Source organism: Phyllostomus discolor, chromosome X (assembly GCF_004126475.2).
Source record: "Phyllostomus discolor isolate MPI-MPIP mPhyDis1 chromosome X, mPhyDis1.pri.v3, whole genome shotgun sequence".
In the NCBI taxonomy this organism is placed as follows: domain Eukaryota; kingdom Metazoa; phylum Chordata; class Mammalia; order Chiroptera; family Phyllostomidae; genus Phyllostomus; species Phyllostomus discolor.
The window spans coordinates 7,577,305-7,601,362 of NC_050198.1; the positions used below are offsets into that span (position 1 = coordinate 7,577,305).

Sequence of the window (24,058 nt, forward strand, 5' to 3'; positions counted from 1 at the left end):
GGTTAAACAGATTGTGGCGTATTCTTACAATGGGATTTCAGATGTTCTCAGAAGACATTGAATGATTTGGGGAAAACACTCCTAATATATTAAGAAGATAAAGAATACATATAGTAGATACAATCTATCAGTGCTTCTGTAAATCTAATATGCATACAAATATCCTGGAGATGTTGTTCAAGCACAGATTCTGATTCAAGTGGTCTTGGGTGGGACCTGAGAGCTTGTATTTCTAATAAGATCCCAGCTGATGGCATTCTGTTTCTTCATACTTTACAATCAGGAATGTATTTCTAAGTTTTAAATAAAACTGTATTTGAAACATCCAGAAAATGTAGATCTATAGAAACAGATGGTGGACAGTGGGGCTGGGGGGATGAGAAAAACTATAAATGGGCATGAACAATCTTACTGGAATAATAATAAATAAAATGATGATAATAAAATGCTCTAAAGCATTTCATGGTAATGGTTGCACAACTGTGTACATTTACTCAAAATCATTGAACTGTATATTTGAAATGAATCAATTATATGACATGTAAAATATGCCTGAATAAAATTACTTTCAAAGTATTTTTTAAATAACCAAGCAGGTTTCTTAAATGATCACACAGCACTCTAAAAACAAAAAATTTAGAGAATGTAAAAATAACAACAATTTAAGGGAAGGGGAAGTGGAGATATTAGTGTTTTTAATGGGGACAGAGTTTCAGTTTAAGAAGATGAAAAAATCTGGGCAATGGATGGTAGCAATGGTTGCACAGAAACGTGAATGTGCTTAAGGCCACAGAACTGCACACTTATTATCATTAAAATGATAAATTTTATATTATGCATAATCTACTACAATCAAAATAGTAACTCCAATCAAGTAACTAAATAAAAACACTAGGTCCTTTACTGTGATGCCAAAGAAAGGTTTCTTTCCCTTTGCTTCTTTTTTGAGGCACATAGTGTGGTTCCTGCAGGGGCCCTGTCCCGGCTTGGTTTGAATGGTGACCCTCAAACTGATGTCTACATCTTCATGCCAGAACCTGTGAATGTGACCTAATTTGGAAAAAGGGTCTTTGCAGATGTTATTGAGTTCAGGTTGTTACTATAAAGAGATCACTCTGGATTATCCAAGTGGGCCCTAAATCCAATGACAAGTGTCCTCATAAAAGACACACAGAGAAGACAGACATAAGGTGATGTGAAGATGGAAGTAGATATTAAAGTGATGTGGCCACAAGTCAAGGAAACCAGGGGCCCCTAAAAGGTGAGAGGCAAGAAAAAGATTCATTCCCTAAAGCCATTAGAGGGAATGCAGCCCTGCTGACACCTTCACTTTGGATCTCTGGTCCCCAGAACTGTGACAAAATAAATTTCTGTTGTTTTTAGCCACCCAGTTTATGGTAATTTGTTGTGGCAGCCACAGGAAACTAACCTGCCCACTAATAATGTGTCAGGCCTACTGACTCCACCTGGAGCCTTACTCCTGTGAGCCTGGAAGTGAATTCCACTTGGGTCCCAGGTCACTACCCAAAACAGCCAGAGACAAACCAACCATAATGGAAGGAGAGAGGACAGGAAAAGAAGTCTTGTACACACACACACAGCCACCCCAAACAGAGAGCCCATGTCATGTTTTTAAAAACTGGATCTTTCTGGAAACAGTTTCAGCATGAGGAATGGTGATAGTCTGAGGAATACTGATTATTTTAAGGGCATCTGAAAGGAAGCCTCTCCACAGCACAGCTGATTTTTGCCATTATCTTGTCACCATTCTTAGGGGTCACAGTGTTGAGGGATCCTTGCCACTATAATAGGTTCTTTCGGACAGATCTCAACTTCCTTTCTCATTGTCTTTAGCCAAATGGTGTGCTGGTTACTAGACCTTCCAATGATTGCGAATGCCCTCCCCACCCCATTCAAAAAGTGAACTATTGTGGCTTGCCACCCCTGGAGGCAACTCACAACCCTTTTTATTATTGCAAACTCCATTTTTAATAAGAAGTTTTTTCTTTGATAAGCATTCAACTAAGATGTTAGGATAGGAGACCCTAAAGTTCTGAACAGCTCTCTGAAGATAGAGAATAAAATCAGATGAGTATATTTTAAATGTCTATTTGTAGTCATTAACTTCAGCCTCAGGAAACAAATGAAGGGGTAACCTTTAAACACTAAAAAGAATTCTCACTTAATTTTACAAATTTAATCACTTCTAATACTGTAAACTGAAATAAACTGTACCTATATCCTTAACTTTCTATTCCAAGTACATCATGCAATCAAATCATTGGTTCCAATTTTCCAGAGGTTACTTCCAAGACATTAGAGAACTCAATTAAAAAAAAAAACACCCTGTTGGCATTCAAAAATCAACAGAATGACTAAATCTTTCTACTGGAAAATCCAGGCCACTGTTTCCCAAATGTGTTTAAAATGAACATATATCAATTATTTGACGACCATCTGGTTGCTAACAAGAGACTTTCGAAAACTAGGCTCAAAACAAATCCAGAAACCTGCACAAAGTTCAGAAAATCCAAAGATTCAACATTCAAATCACATCTCCCTCCTTACTTCCTTACCAGCTTTTCGACTCTAATTTTGGGATCTTCATTTTCCTCACTCGCTCATTGCCTTGACTTCTTCTCATGGTAAAATTGTCGCTAAGAATTCCCATGAGATTCTTTGTAAAGATGATGATGTCAAGAGGAGGTTTGTTTTCTATCCAGGTATATCTAAAGAACCCAACTGGGTTAAACTTTAAAAAAAAAAACCTTTCAGATGGCAGCTTTTTGTCAATCAAAAAAATGTTACCAGAGCACAAAGCAAAAACCTCAAATGCAAAATGTTATTTTAAGCAATACTAATATCCTGGGATGCCTCTATTTGTAGGTGACCAACCCTGGGATACAATGTGAGCAGCACTGAAAATGTCTATCCAAAAATCTCTCTCTTCCATCCCCCACTCTCCAGTCTTCCAGACTCTGACACTTTCATCAGAGAGAAAAAGGTACTCTTGGTCACAAGAACAGAAAGGAAAGTTTGCTGGTCCTTGCAAGTCGAAGTATCTGGCATAAAAATTCTCAAACTACTAAACATGATTCTCTTAACTGGAGGATCATGGCACACTGCTACATTCTAATGTGCTGTGACACAAAATAGTTATGAGTCACAAAACCTTATATTCTAAAAGGAGGCAAAATGTCAAAGTCGACCCCGAAGTCCACAGACGTATGAATGAATAAACAAAATGTGTTCTAGCCCTACAATGGAATTTAGGGCTAAATTAAATTAAATTCAAACAATTGTTTAGCCTTTACAAGGCAGGAGATTCTGACACATGCTGTAAAACAAGTGAACCCTGAGGACACTATGCTAACTGAAATAAAGCCAGTCACAAAAGGACAAACACTATATGATTCTGCTTATATGAGGTACCCAGAGGAGTGAAATTCATAGAGACAGAAAGCAGAATGATGGTTGCCAGAGACTGGGGAAGGAGAATGAAGAGTCGTTCTTTAAGGGGTACAGAGTTTCCATGTTAAAAGGTGAAAATGTTCTCGAGATTAGTTGAACAGCAGGGTGACTGTATGAACACTACTGAACTGTACTCTTTACAATGGTTAGGATGGTAAATTTTATGTTACGAATATTTTACCACAATTTAAGTGTTTTTAAGTAAAGTGCACCTATTGAGATGAGCCAAATTTGATTAAAGGAAGATTTTTCCACCCCAACCATCCACTGGCTCTGCACGTCTGGAACCACAGTGGGACTCAGCAGCTCAAAGTAATAAATCTAAACAACACAACGAGAAAGGCATTTTCTTCAAAAGAATCAAGGTCAGAGACGGAGGGGAGCGTAAGGAGGAAGAAGAACCAATGAAACAAGATTGGCCAGTAGCTGATCACTGCTGAAACTTGATGATAGGTACAAAGGGGTTCATTATGCTATTCCCTCTTTTTTAGTATATGTTTGAAACATTTCTAGTGATAACCAGTAAAAGTGAAAAGCTGGTCAAGAAAATGTCATTTTCTGGGCAAATGCAAGAGGTTATCTCTCAGATGTGTAGCGTAGCTGGCTATCTTCATTCAGTGTGCCCCAACAAGGCAAAGCATGTGACCCACTGAAATCAGCTTTAGAGGAACAATGGGATGAGCAAATGCTGCTGTCTTCATATCTATCTTTCTTTTTAGCTTTTTTTGAGTAGGATACATTTACATCATTCAAATCTCTAAAATTCTCTGCCCCATCCCCCCAAATGTATCACTCGCAGGTAATTACCACTACCACTCTAATTGTAAGTAGTTTCTCGGGCATCTTCCAGTTTCTTTAAGCAGATATCATACGGTGACATATAAGTTAAGCATACTGTCCTGCACTTTACTGTGCTCACTTAACAATCTATTTAGGAGGTCTTTCCATATTGGTAAAAAGCATTCTCATTCCTTTTTTTCTGGCTGTAGCGAAAAAAAAATCCATTCCACTGCAAGGATATACTATAATTTATTCTTCCCAAGTTGATGCACATTTAATTGATTTTGAATATTTTCCTATTGGAAACCATATCACATCTATGTTGTGAACAAAAGTAATTTGATTAAAACAAGGTAGCTCAACATACACTGGGACTATCTCATAGTTTAATGGTTTTGTTACTATTACCTTGGGCTGGTATTCTTGCTCCTCTTGCTGAATCTCTGATCCTTTGAGGTGAACACAAGCTAAGCTGAGCTCCTCCACAAAGCCTTTCTTGACCCTGTGGCCCACAGTGAGCTCTCTTCTCTTTTCTTATTTCTCTACGATACATTCTTATGCACCTTTGTGTATATTAGCATGTATTTTTCAATTGTTTGATGTGAACTGTGTGGTGCTGGAGGCTGTAACTATTGCCTATACTACACCTCTGTATCTGCACCGCACCTAACAAAGTTTTAGAAAAGAGAACATGCTCAATAAACACGAATGGATGGACTGGAATCAATAAATGCTTCCCTTTCTCAGAACTCCTAGGTTTTCTAGACCTGAGATTGACCTCCAGAGAAGGGTTCTAGCCAGGTTTGCTCTGCGAGTTATTGTAAATCATAATCAAATTGTGATTCACTGCAAAGAAAAATCCAAATCCAATAAGTTGAGTCCTCTTGGCATGCTCTACACTCAGAACAGGAAACATCGTGACATTCAGAAGATGTCTGACATCTTAAGTCACAGGCACAAAATGGTATTTAAATAGCATCTATAGTGGTGACACAGCCAACATGTATAAGAAAGCTGCAAGTAACATTTATGTGGGGTACAGAGACACTCTCTCACACTTTTAAGGGTAAAATATCGACATAATCATCAGTCACATATTAATTTTACTCTGCAATGTAGTTCATTCATTCTCTCAATCTATACTGATAGTGGCCTCTTTGAAGAGGTAACTTCTGAGGTGAACCCTGTATGACAAGTGGAAGTGGCAGAGCAGGTGAGGGTACTTCTCCTGGGCAGCTGGAGGCTACCAGCAGAGGTACACAGTTGGCGAATTGAGTTCCAATATAATTGGTGTTACCATTTGAATTGTATGCCCCCCAAAAGATGTTAAAGCCCTAACCCCAAGTATCTGTGAATGTGACATCATTTGGAAATAGGGTCTTTGCAGATGATCGAGTTAAAATGAGGTCATTTGAGTAAGGCCCTAAGCAATATGACTGATGACTTCACAAAGAAAAAAAAAAAACAAGAAATTTGGACTTGAAAATGTGCACAGGGGGAGAAAGTCATGTCAAGATGAAATCAGAGCCCTGACTGGTGGCTCTGCATCATCTCAGTGGGTTGGGCATTGTACCGCAAAGCGAAAGGTTGCCAGTTTGACTCCTGGTCAGCAGGGCACATGTCTGGGTTGTGGATTCATCCCCAGTTGGGGTATGTGTGAGAGGCAACCAATAGATGTTTCTCTCTCACATCAATGTCTTTCTTCTTCCCTACCTCTCTCTCTAAAACTAAATAATTTTTTTAAATGATGAAGGCAGAGATTGGAGTGAAGTATCTACAAGCCACAGAATGCCAAAGATTGCCAGCAAACCACCAGAAGCTAGGCGAGAGGCCTGCCACAGATCCTCCCTCACAGCCCTCAAAGGAACCAACCTTGCTGACACCTCAGTTTCAGACCTCTGACCTCCAGAACTGTGAAAAAACACATTTCTGTTGTTTAAGTGGTCCAGCTGGTGAGCTTACAGCAGCCCTAGCAAACAAATACAGTAGCTATTAGGTACGGTAAGTAGTTACATCACACCAAAAGTTGTTTTCTGTCAATTTCAGCAGAATCCCTGTCCTAAATAAAATTATATCTGGAACCCCAGTACGTTTTTGTTGACAGATTAAAAGAATGAAAAGGATTACTCAGAAGGAAATACTTCATGTTTGCTGAACCCATGAAGTAGCCACTTCCTTGCATCCCAGGAGTTCATTGTAACCCTGTTTGAAAAGGACTTAAGAAGAGAGTATTTAAAAAAAAAAACACCTCAAATTAGGGTGAGGCCAGAAAGCCTGGGAAGAGGAGGGGTAGTGGTTTTATCATTATTAAATTAGCATTACCCTCAGCACCACTTGCGAGTACCTACTATAAGCCAGGTTTCATGTCTGTCCCTCACTTCGAGTCTGAAGGTAGGTGTTGTGGGCCTCTCTTCAGGGACGGGGGAAACAAAAGCACTTGTGTTCATTTGCCAGGGCAGCCATAACAAATAGCACAGACTGGGGACTTCAACAACGGGAATTTATTTCTTCAGAGTTCTGAAAACCAGAAGTCCAAGACTAAGGTGTCAGCAGGTTTGGTTTGATTGGAGGCCTCACTCCCTAGGGCAGGTGGCCACCTTCTCACTGTGCCCTCTTGTGCTCCCTGCTCTGTGAGCCCACACCCCTGGTGTCTCCCTGTGTCCTAATGGCTTCTTACGAGGACACCAGTCAGATTGGATCAGGACCCACTGGAATGGCCTCATTTCAACTTAATTACCTCTTTAAAGGCCCTATCTCCAAATACTACACATTCTGAAGTACTGCGAGTTAGGGTTTCAACATATGAATTTGGGGGGGACACAAGTGAGGCCATAACAGCCCCTTAAGGAAAAACGCACAGAGCTCACATTCCATCCCAGAGCCATTTGGCCCCAAAGCCCATTTTCCTTGGATCACATAGTGCCTGCCTCTAAAGCAGTCCTCTTTATTTGCTATAAAAGAAAATACATTACTTAAGCAATAACAAAAAAAAAAATCAAAGGTCTTTGGTGCATTTCTTTTTAAGACTCTGTTGAGATCCCTGGCATCCCCCAGGGGGCTCTCAAGAGAGTCATGTCAGCGGGGCTCAGCCATGCCACAGCCAAACTGAAAGAGACTTCAGCTTTCACCTTCCAGGGCAGGACGTCTTGGGCCGAGTCCTAGCATGAGGGAGAGCACTGGAAAACGGGGTACACCCCAAGAGTTGCCCCAGTTACAGGTTCACTGACCTAAGAAGAAGTTTCCTGAGACCAGCTTTCCTCTGCATCTCACCCTTGGGGCATCTCACTCAGGGCAGCTCATGCCAAGCCAACTCATTACATTCCGGCCAAGAACGCTTTGGAGGAACACTTGCAGTGCCCATCAGAAAGCCCCCTGATGTGTCGGAAAACACAGGCCCTTCACACTGTCACCCAGGGCTGTGACAGCTGCTGTACCCACCGGGGTTCATGAAACCATCTTCAAACATCAGCCATCCTCCACCACTTCAAATACCGAATCAATAAAACATGGCACCTTGCTGTGCCATTCCCAGGCAGGAAAGCAACACAGTGAAGCGGCAACAGAGACGTTAATGAGCACCATTCAGGGGGCCAGCAATGGGGGGTGTCCAGGAACGGTCCTCCTTTACCAAGCACCAGGACCACATAAAATAAGGAGAATTCTAAAGGGAACAGCCAATCAAAATACATATGTGCCAAACAGCATGCTAGGGTAATGAGGACTAGAAGCCAAGTGCTAGTTCAAATTTTGTTAGGGAGACAGAGCTCATTAAAAATAAGATAATAAAAGAATAAAAGGACCAACATGAAGCACTGACCATAATTATCATTTTTCTCAAGAAGGACAGTGCAAAACAATCAGCATGGAGTGGGAGAAAATGGGGAATGGAGAAACATAAGGAAAAGAGTTTATGGAAAAGATAAGAGGGATGAAAATGACTATACAATGATTATACCACATTATAATTACATTTATTGTATTATATCTTTATATGTTACCATTTGTACATTGTACCAAATGACATATTCTTTCAATTTAGAGAGACACCGAGAAGTAAATATTGCAGCCTCTTTAGTAATGAAGGTCCATGTCTAACCACCTCAACTCTAACTGAGACACATTATCAAATATCACCAGAAAGTTGCCTACTTGGGTACAGGCACATCTTGTTTTGTTTCACTTTATTGTACTTTATAGATACTACTTTTTTTTTTTTTTTTTTTTTTTTTACAAATTGAAGGCAAGACCCTCCACCAGCAAAAACATTATGATTCACTTTATTGTGATACTCACTTCATGGTGGTGGTCTGAAGCTAATCCCACAGTACTTTCAAAGTATACATGCACTGTCTCCCAAGAAATATATATATATGTAGTTCTCATTCCATGGTTGAAAGAAGTAAAATCCAACCTCAGACCAATCCCAGGAGAAGACCAGGAAATACATATCTCCTGCACCACCCCCAAAGTCAAAAACCAATGCTTACAGTGGTCACTAGAGAGACCCTGGTCTCCTTCTAACCAATTGTGGCCCTTCCCATAGATGAGGTTCAACTTTCGTGTTCCTGGTTTATTAATCCACAGTCCACATCAAGCAGGAAGGAAAATGTCTGACGGAAACAAGTCAACCTATATACTGCTGGTGGCGGGGCAATTTTGCAATATCTATGAACGTTGTAAGAACACATACTCTTAACCCAACAACTCCACTGCTACACATTTCTCCTACAGATAGACTCACATGAAATAAGGTGCTCTGTTGCAAGACAAAAAGAAATGCCCGAAACAACCCCAAATAGGGTACCAATTAAACAGAATAAGGTATAGACATAGAAAGATACATTCACTTTAAAAAAAAAGGTAGTTAGATCAGACTTTGCATATTATTGTCTAGTTTGTGGGTTCTTAAATTTTTTTATATATTTTTAATGTTTATATATACACATAGAAAATTTCTAGAGAATAAAAAAATGAGTAGAGAGTAAACTAGGGAACTTTATTTAAGCTCCACTGTACTGTTTGAATGTTTTTACCATGAGTTTATCATTTTAAACACATAAGCAAAATCCGTGAGCAATGAGAATTCATAAGAACATAGCTCTAAATTTCTCTCAACAGTGAACAGAATTTTAAAGGAAGATTCAATGATCTTTCCCAAGCTGTAATTTCTACTCAGGAAATAGCCCGATGCATTTAAGAGTGGTTTGCATGAACAAGGCATAAAACCTAAATGGTTTCTTATTAGTCATCATTTAATCAGAAAACCAAAGAATTTTCCACATCCATTTTGCAAGCCTGGAGCATAATCAAATTTTTATCAATGAATTTTCATAATTTTAAAGGACAAAGGCATGTATTATAATCACGATACACACATGGACAAAGCCAGAGTGGGTAGGATCAAGTGTGGGAAGTGGGGATGGCTGGGGTGGGCGGAGTGGTGGGGGGGAAATGGAGACAACTGTACTTGAACAACAATAAAAAATGTGGAAAGAAAAGAAAAAGTTATACATATGTATATTTAAAAATGATTCCCATTGGAAATCAGTTCTTATGAAATACAAAGAATATTTTAATGACACATAATTCATTCCCCATGTGCAATCTAAATGTAAAGAAAAAGAGCTACAAATTAAAGTAAAAAATGTATTGTGTATTAAAAAAATAATAAAAATACAATCCAGCACATTATGAATTAGTTGCTTTGTTCGATTGGTACTAAAACTTCTATAAGGAAAACAAAATACCTTTGAAGGGCTTAAAGTGCACACACAGATCTGCATCACAGTTTTGCATGTAATAGCAAACACGAAATTGGAAACCAAGCAGACATACACAATAGGAGACTGAGGAAATAAATTAGGCCGTAGCCAGATAATGAAATACTATGCAGCCATTAAAACTTTACCTCTCTATCACAGATACGAAAAGATATTTGTGGCATATTTAAGCTTAAAAAAAGCTGATTATAACGGCATTTGTGACATGGCCCTATTTGGAAAATGATATATCAATTCATACATGTGTGATGGCAAAGGTTCGAACGAGATACAGAATAATGTGATCCGTAGTTATCTCTGGGAAGTAAAATTAGAGAAGACTTCATATATTTCAGATGATCTCTATTCTCTTTTCTATAGAAAACAATTTTGTGTGATTTTTAACTTTAAAAAAAAACCCTCACTGTCTTATCCTTCCTTGAGAGACGCAATGCTTTTCCACGGAAGTGAATTCAACATGAAATGCGTTGCTTGTTCTCTTTTCCACCCCTTTGTGGGTCTTTTGGTAGCTTTTCTGATGCTTTAAAAACTACAGAAAGGGAAAAATGGCAACATTTTCAATGTTGTCTATTTTGCTCTTTTAAATGCTGCTATTCTACTTAGGCCAGTCGTTCCTAACCAGGGACAACTGTGCCCCAGAGGACATGCGACACTGTCTGGGTGCATTTTTTGTCATCACAGCTAGGGGAGGATGGAGATATGTGCTACTGGCTTTTAGTGGGTAAAGGCCAAGGATGCTACTAAACATCCTGTGGTGCACAGGACAGTCCCCATAATAGACTTGGCCCAAAATGTCAACACTGCAAGGCTGAGAAATCCTGTGTCCAGGTAATGAGTCTTCAGGAGACTTCCCAATCCTTCATGCACAGCACCCTCAAAGACCTGTGTGAGAACTGACTGAGAGGCACCTCTGGTTCAATGGGAAGTATACTAATGATAAAGGTGGACTAGCAGAGCTGAATCCTAGCTCAGCAGCTTTTCTGACTGTAAAACCTCAGGCAGGGGACCACATCATCTGGCTGATCTCCCACCCTCCTTTGTAAAATGCAGATACCACCATGCACCTCACATGGTGGACAGAAGCTTCAACACAATAATGTAGGAGGAATGGCCTTGGAAACTATAAAGCACTACACGTATGTGAATGGTAGTATTGCTCTGGGATACACGTAGGGTTTCAGTGGGTCTTTACCCAGCACACCCAGCTGCCCTGAGTTACACGTCACAGCAGTGATTTTTACTAAATACTAAGACTGAAAAACATAAAGAGTGCTGGTTTTGTACTACATGTTCCTTGGTCTAAAGTTGTGGAACAGCAGAACTTAGCAGTCAAATGACAAGATCTGAATTCAGTCTCCTAGGAAAGAATGCCCGCACTACCTCTCACTGGCAGGTGACCATGCCAAGTAAAGTGATTTCTCTGTGCCTCGGTGTCCTCGTCTGTCCATGCAAACCAGAACATTTCAGAGCAAAAATAATTTGTCATCTGAACCAGGACATTTCAGAATGAAAGGGGGTGCTATCGATGTCAATGTATGGCATACATTGGCATACAATGTATGGCAATGTTGTCCTGGCATATCGATGTATGCCAGGACAACAGGTATACACTGGAACTGTCTCCAGGCAAATGGGGACCTGAGGGTTTGCCCTTCTCCTTCCATTCATTCAGCAAGTACTTAGAGCCCTGTCTTGATGCCAGTGCCAAGAAAGGTACATGAAGTCGGATACATGTACCCTGTCCCCAGCGGGTGCCTCCTCCTGTTCTACAGTGTCTTTTACAGTCCCAGGACTTGTCTTACACATACACAATCATGTCACAAACAGAATTAAACACAAACCCACAGTAAGCACTGTAGTTCAAGAACACCAGGAAACACACACCAAACGTGCAAGAGTTCAATCTCCTTCACAAAAAACCAACAATGAAGAAGAGCTTATCTAATCAACAAAGACAAAAGAATTTATTATTATCCCAAAGTTGTTGATTCAAGGAAGCCATTGCAGCTTGACTAAAAGTTAGCTATCAATGTGTCTCACAAAAGGCATTAATTAATAAAAGTTTGTAGGAGCACGTAATGTTCAAAAGCACATTCAACTATCCGCTCCCTTTCATTTCTATGCACACCCCATTACAACAAATGGTGTACAGTGTGTCCACCTACACAGCCTGACAGAACTCACACACTATGAAACCAAAGCTCCTCTAGCTTGCTTTTGTAATCAGATGCATTTATGTCTTTTGCCAAGAAATAAGCACTTTGATTCAATATGCGAAAACAATTTTCTCTAAAAGTCAATACTCACTGTGAGAGGTAGCTGTTCCTTATTTTAAACAAAAGTTCATTGATTTCTAGGAGCTTGGGACTCTAATCACAAGTTCCCTTCCCTGCTTCCTAACCACCTTCATTTCAGTAAAATTGGTCTCAATCATTATCACTCGAACGTTTGCCCTTTCCTCCTCCCTCCTCAGTCACATTCACCAGGCACCTTCTCAGTCAGCCTCCTTTTGTGGCCATTTCTGATAGCCCTTAGGGAGGAAGCCTTGATCCATTCCTTTAGCGGTCATTAGAACTAAAACACCAGTCAGGCTCCATCACTGCAAATGCAAGATATGGACTTCTACAAAGACAGACTCTACGGAGCAAGTCGTACATGCATGATTCAGAACAAATCGAGGGCATATCAGTTTCCAGTTTCCGCTGTACTCCATGACTGTCTTGATTCAAAGAAGCTTGAATCAATGCTGTGTGTTTTGATCTGGTGCTGGTTACACAGATATGCTGTTCACTTTGCAAAGATTCAACAGGCTGTACACTTATGTGCATTTATATATGTTATATTATATAGACACTTTTACTTATTTTATTAACTGATTTTTAGAGAGAGAGGAAGTGTGGGGGGAGAGAGAGAAGGTGACAGTGAGAGAAACATCGATTTGTTGTTTCACTTTATCATGCTTTCATTGGTTGCTTCTTGTATGTGCCCTGAACAGGGATCAAACTCACAACCTTGACATATCGGAATGACACTCTAACCAACTGACCTACCTGACCAGGGCTCTACAAACATTTTTAAAAGTAGCATCATTTTACCTGGCTGGCGTAGCTCAGTGGATTGAGCATGGGCTGCAAACCAAAGTGTCTCAGGTTCAATTCCCAGTCAGACCACATACCTGGGTTGCAGGCCATGGCCCCCAGCAACTGCACATTGATGTTTCTCTCTCTCTCTCTCTCTCTCTCTCTCTCTCTCTCTCTCTCTCTCTCTCTCCCTCCCTCCCTTCCCTCTCTAAAAATAAATAAATAAAATCTTTTTTTTAAAAGTAGCATCATTTTAAAGTAGCTTACATTTTAAAATGTAAGCATCATGTAAACCTCTATGTAAAGAAGTAAGCACATTTTACATACCACCAACACTAGTGTTCTTCAAACTATGGGTTGCCACCAATTACTGGGCCATACAATCAATTTAGAAGGTCCTTACCAGCATTTTAAGCTATTGTAGTAAGAACACTTAACCGGAGAGTACCCTCTTTGTAAACTTTTAAGTGCACAATAACTACAGACACAATGTTGTACAGATCTCTAGAACATAACAATTTTGCATAATGGAAACTTTATACCAGTTAAACAACAACCACCCCCATTTCCCCCAGCCTCAGCCCCTGGCAACTAAGATGTGGTAACATCCTAAATGTCCACTGATGGGAAAATGAATGAAAAAACTATGGCATATACATACAGTGGAATATTATTCGGCATTTAAAAAGAAAGGAATCCTGCTATATGCTGACCAGCATTTTTTAAATGGAATAGAGAATATCAGAGTACGTCACACACAGTGAAGGCAATTGCAGTTTCAGGAAACTTATTGCAGTAACAAATATATGTAGATATATGTAAATATGGGCTAAATTGCCAGGTTTTTTTTTTTGGGGGGGGGGTGTTTGGTTTGGTTTGGTTTAATGTAGGACATGGTCAAAACAGCCCGAGAAATACTGAGCACACCAACAAATAATACATGGCTTTGGAAGCCAGGGAGCCCTGGGTTCTGATCCTGTATGCTTACAACCTCCCTAAGCTCTGAGCCTCCATTCCACCATCTCTAAAATGGGATCGTATTATTTACTCCCCAGAGTTGATATCAATGCTCTGGCAAACAGCCTACCACAGAGCAGTACTAAGACACGGTCTCCAGCCCTTCCACCATTTGCATGGTGGCCTGGGCCATGCTCTTTACCTGAAGGATGTTTAAAGGAAATATACAAAGACGGGCAGTGCCAAGACTGAGCCCCATCATGAGAGCTCTTTGGGCCTCCAGAGAACAAACCGCTAATATTTGAGAGCAGCAGGGCAGGGAAAAGCTATTGCCCGGCACACACGGTGATAAATCATCTGGGTTTGGGTTTTGACCAGAGGGAAAACCGCTTTCCAAGATAAGAGAGTTTTCCCATTATTCTTGGCAGGAGGTGGGAAAAGGCAGGAGAGAAAGAAGGCCTTGGTAAAGAAATGAGCGTTTGTGTTAAGCAAAACACTTTGAAGACAGGTGGTTTTCATTTTGAGAAAATGATACTTAAAACAGTTAAAGGGTTATTCTGCACACCAGCTACGGGCTTGCCAGGAGAGGGAAACAGGGCCCTGGGGTATGGAGGGCTCTCATAAGTGCCAGAGCAATGGCGAAGGAAGGTGGGGCCGGGAGGCAATAGCACAAAAAAGATGGAAGGGCCTTTATCAGCATGCAGTCACAAACTATTTAAAAGGCATCTACTACATTTGTCATCCAACACCTCTATTCATTCAACAAATATTTGTTGAGAATCTACTATGTGCCTAGGACTGGGGAGAGAGTGGAATAAGACAGGCAAGGCCCCTGCCTGTACTGGGGCTGAAATTCTAGTGGGAGAGACAGCAAGTGCCAAGTAAATCAATGAGCAAGAAGGAATTTACAGGCTGTGATATAAGTACTTTGCAAGAAATAGATATGGTGGTGTAACAGGAAGGGAGAACAGGAAGCTTAAAATGGAGGAAGTCCCTTTAGATAAGATGGCCCAGGAGGGGTTCTCCCAGTAACACCTGAAAGCAGAGCAAGCCAGCCAAGCAAAAGCCTAAGAAATGGTGTTCCTGGCCCTGGCTGGGTGGCTCAGTTGGTTGGAACATTGTTCTGTACTCCAAAGGGTTGCGGGTTCAATCCCCAGTCAGGGCACATACAGGAGGCAACTGATCCATGTTTCTCTCTCACATCAATGTCTCTCTCGCTTTCTCCCCTCCCATCTCTCTTCCCTTCTTCTTTCTCCCTTTTCTCTCTCTAAAATTAATAAAAACATATTGTCAGGTGAGGATTTAAAAAAATTTAAATATGATATATCCTTTTTTAAACAAAGAAAGAGAGAGACAGAGACAGAGAGACAAAGAGAAAGAAAGAAAGAAAGAAAGAAAGAAAGAAAGAAAGAAAGAAAGAAAGAAAGAAAGAAAGAAAGAAAGAAAAAGAAAGCAAGCTCCTGAGAGGAGGCACTGCAAGTACCTGGCCCCAGGGGCAGGAGCTGGGGCAGCCAGGGCACTGGTGTGGTGAAGGTCTTGGCCAAATGGGAGGTGACCTTGATGAGGCTAGAAAGGTAGGCAACTCCCTGACCATACAAGGTGCAGGCAGCCATGGGCAAGAAAGCAGACTGGAATGGAGAGCTACTGAAGTCGGTACATTGTAATACATGATTCTGATATTGGTTACCATAAAAGGTACTCTCAAATCATCGCAGACAAAACAAAGTGTACAGATGATATGGCGTCTCCAAAATCAGTGATAAAAATTAGCGCTGTGCTAGAGCTTATGAATACAGTTATCAAGGAGTCTTGCTAACTAGAGGCAAACAATTTTAGCCTAAATATGAGATGGAATATGAATATAAGGAATACAATGGGGGTAAAGGGTGGGAGAATGTGTGACTGCCAAGAGAACACTACTATTACCAATTAACTCACAGTTAGCAAATTAAAGTTCACAGGAAAGCTAATGAAGAAGATAGGCTCTCGGAAGTCCCCTAAACAAGCACATATAATGGTGGAAAGGCAACCGGGAAATTGGTCGACAGCAGTTGCCTAAATCCATGAACAGGTTAACTGAAACAACCGGCTGTAAGTCACCATGACAGTGCCCTGTGCTTACTTCTGAATCAGAAATCAGACAGCTGCCGAACGGTATTCTTCAAGGTTTACCTTTTCTTTTTCTTCTCCCTTGTCCCAGCTGAATATAGGTATCCTTAACTTGGGAACTCAACACTGAACTGGAAACGGCTCTTCTGAATTACCACTCTCCCTCTAGGACTCATAACATGGCCTCGCGACTTCAATCCGCAGTCCCCATGATCTTCAACGCAAATGTATCATTGAGACATAAGCCTAACCCACTTGCACCTTCTCCCTGGGACCTCCTTGTTCTAGGGCATCACTTGGCTATGACTAAAAGGATAACCTGAGGCTGTGGACTTGAGCAAGTTGAACTGGCCAACCTCAAGACCAAACCTATGACACCAACCAAGAGAATCTGGTGGCCACAAAGGCCACCCTGAAACAAGCTGGGGTCAACAACATGAGTGCCATTTCACAGAGCCTAGCATACCGCTTGCACTGATGGTACACTATCCGAGAAAGGAAGAAAGGAAGGAAGGAAGGAAGGAGAGAGGGTCAGAAGGGCCAAACGAGATCACTCAGCTAAGATTACCAAGTGCCAGGCGCTTTCACATTCATTTCTTCAAACAATCCCACTATCCCACAAAGTACAGTGATGGTGATTTTCAGATTCGATACATAAGACTAGGAGAGATTTTTTTATTAGTAGCCCAAGGCTACAGTTAGCTGAATGAGGAGTGGAGTCTTGCCCACCACCCAGGACCTGGCAACAGGGCAGTGCTCTGAGTGGCCTGATCTGAGTTTCTGTCCCACCTTCCCTCTCATTCTAATCTCCTTCGCCTTTACTCCTTCCCACCACAGGAAAGCTGCATTCCACACCTGGCCTCATCCCAGACTCGCAAATTGGCCAGCTGCCTCTGAAATGTTACCTGCTCCCAGCCCTTGATCAGGACACCTCACTGACTACAGGGCCACCTGCAGAGTGGGAGGTGGGGAGGTGACTGGAACTGTGTTCGGTGTCCCCTGGAAAAGACTCGATAGAGGTTCGAAGGAAAGAGCCATCACACCAGATGATGGGGCTGTTCAAAAGCTTTACAGATTCCACTACAAAAAGGACTCAGCCAAAAGCCACCTCTGTCACAGAGGAGGACCTAGGGAAAGAAATTACCTTCTACCAAAAACAAGAAAACTGAGACCCAAGTCCAAGTGGAAAACAGTGTTGCTCACCATCTGGGAAGGACTGTATCGGGACCAAATGTCCCACCACGCCTCCCTCCTGGCCTACAAAGTAGTCAGGCAACAGGCTACAAAAGATGCAGACATAATAACAACCCAAACAGATGTACGTATGGCCTACTTACAATCTCAGATGCATCTACAGCACTCGAGGCTTTGGCTGTGGAAAGCTCCATTCTGTGGGGTAGAAAATGGTGATTTGGAGCTGACTGTGTCTGAACTCCGGGCAGGAGTGTGGTCCGTGCTCGCTGAGAACTCCAAGTCCTTCTGATTCACTTGGCAGCTGAATTATTCTAAGCATCCTGTCCCGTACCCAGCCTGCCTTGCCCCTCCCACTACACATTCACACTGGGTGGGTTTTTTTTTTAATTCTCCGCACTTAGTTCTGTCACAGCTCAAGTGAAACTCATTTTTCAAAATTAATTCACTCTCTCACACTTGAGAGTGTGAAACCTTTGTGACCCAGGAGGAGAAAGAGGAAGAAGAGCCACCTAATTAGGAAGTTGTAACTAACACTGGAGAGAAGGGAGTTGGAGAACCGCAAAGTCTGCAGTAACAGCAAAATGGAGATTATTCGAGACAGCTGAAACACTCCACCCAGCCTCCAGGAGGGGACATGCACGGGAAACAAAGGGCATATGGTGTTTGCTTTCTTCGACATCCGTTCTCGCCATTAAGAGCTGCACCAGCAAATGCTCATTACTGACATAAAGACAGGCCTCACTCCACAACAGATTTGAAAATGCAGCTGACAGTCAAATAAAATTACTTTGCGAAGAGCAGGCATACCTTGATTTTTTTACTACATATAAAGTCCAAATAACTGGCAGAATGTCTGTGTGCCTTCATGAAGCATTAATTATACTTGAAAAGGTCAATTTCTGTTCATTTCAAGATCATATAGTAACTTGAATACTGATATATTCAGGATTGATTTTTTTCCCAAGGATACCAAAGAGCTAACCTAATAACTAGGTAAGAATGATTCTATGTTATTTACTACTGGTCATATATTTAAAAATTTCTATCCTAAAGCAAACAGGTTTTTCTAATGTCACTTAAATCATTAATCTTTCACATATATTAATGTCAACACCATTCTCACTAATGCACACACTATTAAAGCTTCCAAAGGTCAACTTCAGTGCATTATCTGACCAAATTACGACAAATTCCTTAATTGGGGAGTTCTGAATTGACAACACTTTCCACAATGACATCAAGCCAGAGTCAGCTTGAAAAAACACTCATGTACTACTTTATTACTCCCAAGCCTACCCACCAGAACTCACTATTGGTCACAGATGCCCACCCATGCACCATAGGGCCCATTCTCAACTTCAAAGAGGCAGCCCAATTAATTCTAAGCCAATCATTGGCTCAGGGTAGGCAACAGGACATAATCACACCCAATCAGACAGAGAGTGCAGAAAAGGACTCCTCCTAGATACCAGCGGTGAACAAGGAATCAGAGGGCTGCCAGAGGGCTGCCAATCACCTGACAACCACAGAGACACCAGCCCTTGGGTGAAGCTACTGCCAGAAGGATGCCATAGAGGAGAAATGGCAAGAACACAGGTCTCTGATGTCACCTTAAGCAGCTGAACACCCTGCCCTCAGGGTCCACCCTCTCTGTAGCTTCCCAATTATGTGTGATAACAAACATCCCTGTTTAAACCAGTCCCAGCCAGGTTTCTGTTCCATGCAATCCAAAGCACTCCTGATGGGAATGAGCTGAGGAGTAGCTGGAAGGCCAAGAGCAAGAGTTTATAATTTGGCAGAGATACTCCTTCAAGTAAATAATACACTTAGGAAACATTCTCTGTAATGTTAAAAAAAAAAAAGGAGAAATTACAAAGATGAGTGGCTGCTGAGAGCTGGGTGTGGAAATGGGGAGTGACTGCAAATGGGCACAAGGTTTCTTTTGGGCTGATGGACATGTTTGGAAATCAGATTGTGGTGATGGTTACACAACTCTATAAACATATGGAAGGCCATTGAATGGGATAATTCAAATGGGAGAAGTTATGGTATGTAAATTAGATCTCAAATAAAGCTGGTTTTTAAAAAGCTACTAGGGACAGATGATCATTCCAGAAAAGTCACCTAGTAGAAGGACCTTTTTCTCCATCCCCATCTGATGGCAGCACGCCTCTGCTAAAATCCTTTCTCCAACTCTTCCTGATTACCTCTACAGTCCAAGTTCCTTACAAAGACACACAAGGTCCCCGTTAACCCCTGGGCTCACTAACCCCACTAGCTGGCAAAGCTTACTTCCAGATACCCATCAAGCCATTTCCCCCTCCAGGCCTCTGTTCATACTACACCCCCATCCTGGGTCACTGGCCATCCTCCTCATTGGACCTATTCCTTCCTACCCTGTAGCAGGCTCTAGGTTCCCTCCTTTTGGGTCCCCTTAGTATACTGGGCATGCACTACAGTGGGTTGGAATTCTGTCTCTCCCACAAGGGCCTGGAGCAGCATTCCAGATCTGAAAGAACGGGTCCTATCTTTCTCTCTTTCAGGAAGGACACCAGGTTCTTCTGTAGGCCACTCTGTCATTGAGGTTGGCAGTGGGAGAGCCAGAGACAGTTTCCAAGTATCCTATCTCACCCACACCCACTTTTCTACAGTGACTTCAGCCTTAGCAACAGACACAGGTGCCCACAGTGTGTATTAAATGGAACCCTGTAAGAAATCCCTCATCCCCGACCTTCTGCTTCACTACTCAAACTCCCCCTGATGCATAAGATAAAGGCAACAAAGCACAATGCCTCTCTCACCGTATAAGCTTCAAAAAAGGAAGTGAAAGAACATCCAACCCTTTCTTCTGATTATGGGGTTTCCCTTACGTTTTTAACCCTTGGACAAGGTAAGAAGCTGGGGGACAGAACATCACAAATGCAACAAGAATCAGAAAAACTTGGTTTTGTAAAAAGACTAGACATTAAAAACGGGACACAATAGATTGAGAAAAGGTAAGACCATTTGTCCCCACCTGTGTATTATCTTTGTGCAAGACCTCAGGGTGAAAGATTAATAGTAAGATTTAAGAAATATTTAAAAGCTACTTGCTAGAGAGTCTTTTGAAAGAAAAAGAGAGAGACAGACAGACAGACAGACATACTGGGAGAGAGAGGAGGGCCATAGAATTCCAGCTTCGTTACAACAAAAGCATCAGCAAGCCCTATCTTCCTAGCTCATCCCGGCTCTCCCAACACCACGGGAAATGAAATCCCAAAGCCAAGAGCATAAGAAAGAGCTGAAATAATACTTTTAATGTGCATGACGGTAATTTCAACTCCTACCTCGTAATCATGACTCCTCTTTTCCATATTTGGGCCCCAGCTTTCCTGGACACACTCTGGGAGCCTTCACAGACATTATCTAATGCTAAGCAGGTCCGCAAACTAACCATTAAATGCTCCCTTTTTCTCGGTGCTCTCTATGATTTAAGCTGGTCTGGACGCAATCATAAAGAACTGGCAGCAGTGCCCTTTGGGGGGGTGGCCAAGACTTCTCATGTAATTTGGGCCAACAGGAGGCTCTTAGGGTATCAGAAAGTTTGCCTTTAAACATCTTGATCTGATCCCTACAGTGACGTTTTCAAAGCTGGCATTACCTGAACCCTGCTCCACCCCAGAAACAAAGCTGGCAAATTTATTATCAAGTCACTTTGGTACCTTCCCCCCACAAAAAAAAAAAAATTGGCAGTGGCAACCCAGTGCGAGCTGTCCTGGTTGTCGGTTGCTGTGCTCAGTGCTGTGTGGAGTAGGTCCTAGACTTCCACATCCGGTCCCTGGGAGCGTTCGCCATGAGGAGAAGTGAGGTGCTCATGGACGAGTCCATTCTGTGTCTGCAAAAAGCCCTGATAAACCTTCGGGAGATATGGGAAGTCACTGGGATTCCCGAGGACCAGTGGCTACAAAAAACGGAGGTTGAGAAGAAGCACATCAAGGACCTCCTGGACATGATGATCACTGAAGAGGAGAGCCTGAAGGAAAGGCTCATCAAAAGCATAGCTAGCTGTCAGAAAGAGCTGACCACCCTGTGCAGGGAGCTGCACGTTGAGCCGTTTCAGGAGGAAGGGGAGCCGACCATCTTGCAGCTAGAAAAGGATTTGTGGACTCAGGTGAAACTCATGCGGAAACAGAAGAAGGAGAGAAAATGTGAGCTGAAGCTATTTCAAGAACAAGATCAAGAACTGTGTGAAGTCCTCTGCGTGCCACGCTACGACATTGACAGTGACACGGGTCCCCAGCATAGAGGAGATGAGCCAGTTCAGGCAGCATATGGCCGCCCTGAAGGAGATGAAGGCCTCTGGCTCGAGGAGTTCGTCACCCTGAAGAAACAAATCATACTGTGTATGGAAGAACTGGACCACACCCCAGACACCAGCTTCAAACGAGACGTGGTGTGTGAAGACGAAGATGCCTTTTGTTTGTCATTGGAGAATATCGCAATGCTACAGAAGTTGCTACAGCAACTGGACATGCAGAAGCCACAAAACGAAGCAGTATGTGAGGGGCCGTGCGCTCAAATCCAGGAGCTCTGGGACGGGCTGCAAATAACAGCAGAGGAGAGAGAAGCTCTGGCCATGGTTATGACTGGGTTGAAGGCCAAGGTCAAGAAAGCTCTGCAGTCAGAAGTGGATCGCTTGGAAGAACTGGAAAAGCAAAACATGAAGACATGGATCGAGGCGATCCGAGTGGAGCTGGAGAAGTACTGGGACCAATGTTTCTACAGCCAGGAGCAGAGACAGGCTTTTGTTGTTTACTCTATTGAAGACTACACAGAAACTCTGCTCCAGCTTCATGACGCTGATTTTGTGCAGTTAAAAAGCTACTACGAGCTTCACGGAGAACTCTTCGAAGGTGTGCGGAAGTGGGAAGAGAGCTGGAGGCTCTTCTTAGACTTTGAGAGAAAAGTGTCAGATCCAAGTTGGTTCACAAACCAAAGAGGAAATCTTCTAAAAGAGGAAAAGCAACGAGTGAGGCTCCAAATAACACTCTCTAAGCTGGAAGAGGAACTGATGGCCCAGATTGAAACGTAGGAACAGGAGCATTCCAAGACATTTGTGGTGAATGGACAGAAATTCATGGAGTATGTGGCCGAACAGTGGGAGGTGTACCGCCTAGAGAAAGAGCGCACCAAGCAGGAAAGGCAACTGAAGAACAAGAAGCAGACGGAGACGGAGATGCTGTACGGCAGCGTGCCCCGGACACCCAGCAAGTGGCGAGGGCTGCCGCCCTCCACACCTGGGAAGGTGTGCTAGCCCGTCCTCACTTCCACCTGCTCAGGGAAGAAAAAAACGTGTGCCGCCCTCCGTGGAGCCAACAAGGAGAACCTGGAGCTCAATGGCAGCTTGCTGAGTGTGAGAACTTTCAAAGGTCTCCAGATCTGACGCCATTTCTTGAATCCTCAATTCAACCAACCTGCAGTCCTAAGAAGCCCTGATCAGCCCGCTAGCTGTGGCTTCTGTGCCTAGACTGGACCTAGCTGTGTGGGGTGGCTTCCATTTTCTCCACTTCAGGTGTGCTCAGGGGCCCTGGGTAGGTGCCATTACCCCTGGACTGCCTTTCCTACAGGCGCAAGTGCATGCTGAGCTTAGTGGTCCTTAGACACTATGTTTTGGCTCAAGACACACATTAGAAGTAGGCTCATAGCAATAAGTACAGATTCAGCTCATGGAACTAACGTTCCTGTGCCCCCATTGCTGCTCTGGCTGAAGCACGATTGACAACACATATCGTGTGATTGCCATCAGGTGAGAAGACAATGGCCTCCACCCGCCCTGCGGGTCTGAGGTGGGACACGCGGTGCTTTCCGCACCTGCAGCGAGCAGCTGGCACCTGTTTGGTTTAGGGACTCTCAGCAGTGCTGCAGCGAGGACAGCTCTGCCCTCACCTAGAGGCCTGTCCTCAGCACGCAGGGCAGCCTTCCTCCTGATGACAGTGTCCCTGTCGGAGTTGTGATGGCCTAGCCTGCTGCCAGAGGGTGACAGGGAGGTTGGTGGCTCCTTTGTGAATTGTGTACAATCACTTTACATGGTGTGAATACGTGCTTGTCTGAACTCCACTTCTTCAGTTTTCTGTGTCCAGCACCCCTCCCCGCTCCCCGCCCACCATCACCCCAGGCCCACTGTGCCTGCATGTGGCCGCCCCCAGCAGCTGGCAGCCAGGCTCGAAAGCTGTTGGGGAGACCTAGAACTTTGCACATGTCTGTTGGGGAGCGTTCCTGCTGTAGCTGCCCTGCAGTCACTACGATCCTCCGGAAGCGCTGTTATTTATTCCAGCTCCACCTGTGCTGCCACCAGCACTACATGTTCCTGGCTGCTGGGGCAGCTTGTCTGCACGCGCGAGCCCTGCTGTTCAGCCCTGTGTACATGTCCTGTCTTTCAAAGCTTTTAAATATACACATATTGTTAATAAATTAAAATTTACTCACATTAAAAAAAAATTACCTGTCTGGCCTCAGCCCCAGTCACGGTAATCCTATTCCTTTGGGAATCGATGTCCTTGAAACTCCCCCAGGTGACTCAGGTGATCAGGGCTGGGTCAAAATGGATCGGCTACAAGCTACATACACTCTTGCTACTAAAAGCAGCATTATCTGGAGGCCTCTTGGAACTGCAGAATCTCTGCCTCCCCACATCCATCTGCCTCGGTC

The 24,058-nt window shown here is 42.9% G+C and overlaps 1 protein-coding gene and 1 pseudogene across 6 annotated transcripts in view; one reads left to right on the forward strand and one right to left on the reverse strand.

The window, feature by feature from the left end:
* The window catches only part of SH3KBP1 (SH3 domain containing kinase binding protein 1), a 317,351-nt gene that overhangs the window by 220,661 nt on the left and 72,632 nt on the right, over positions 1-24,058 (reverse strand). The window lies entirely within an intron of this gene.
* On the forward strand, positions 21,111-23,834 carry LOC114504691 (annotated as a pseudogene).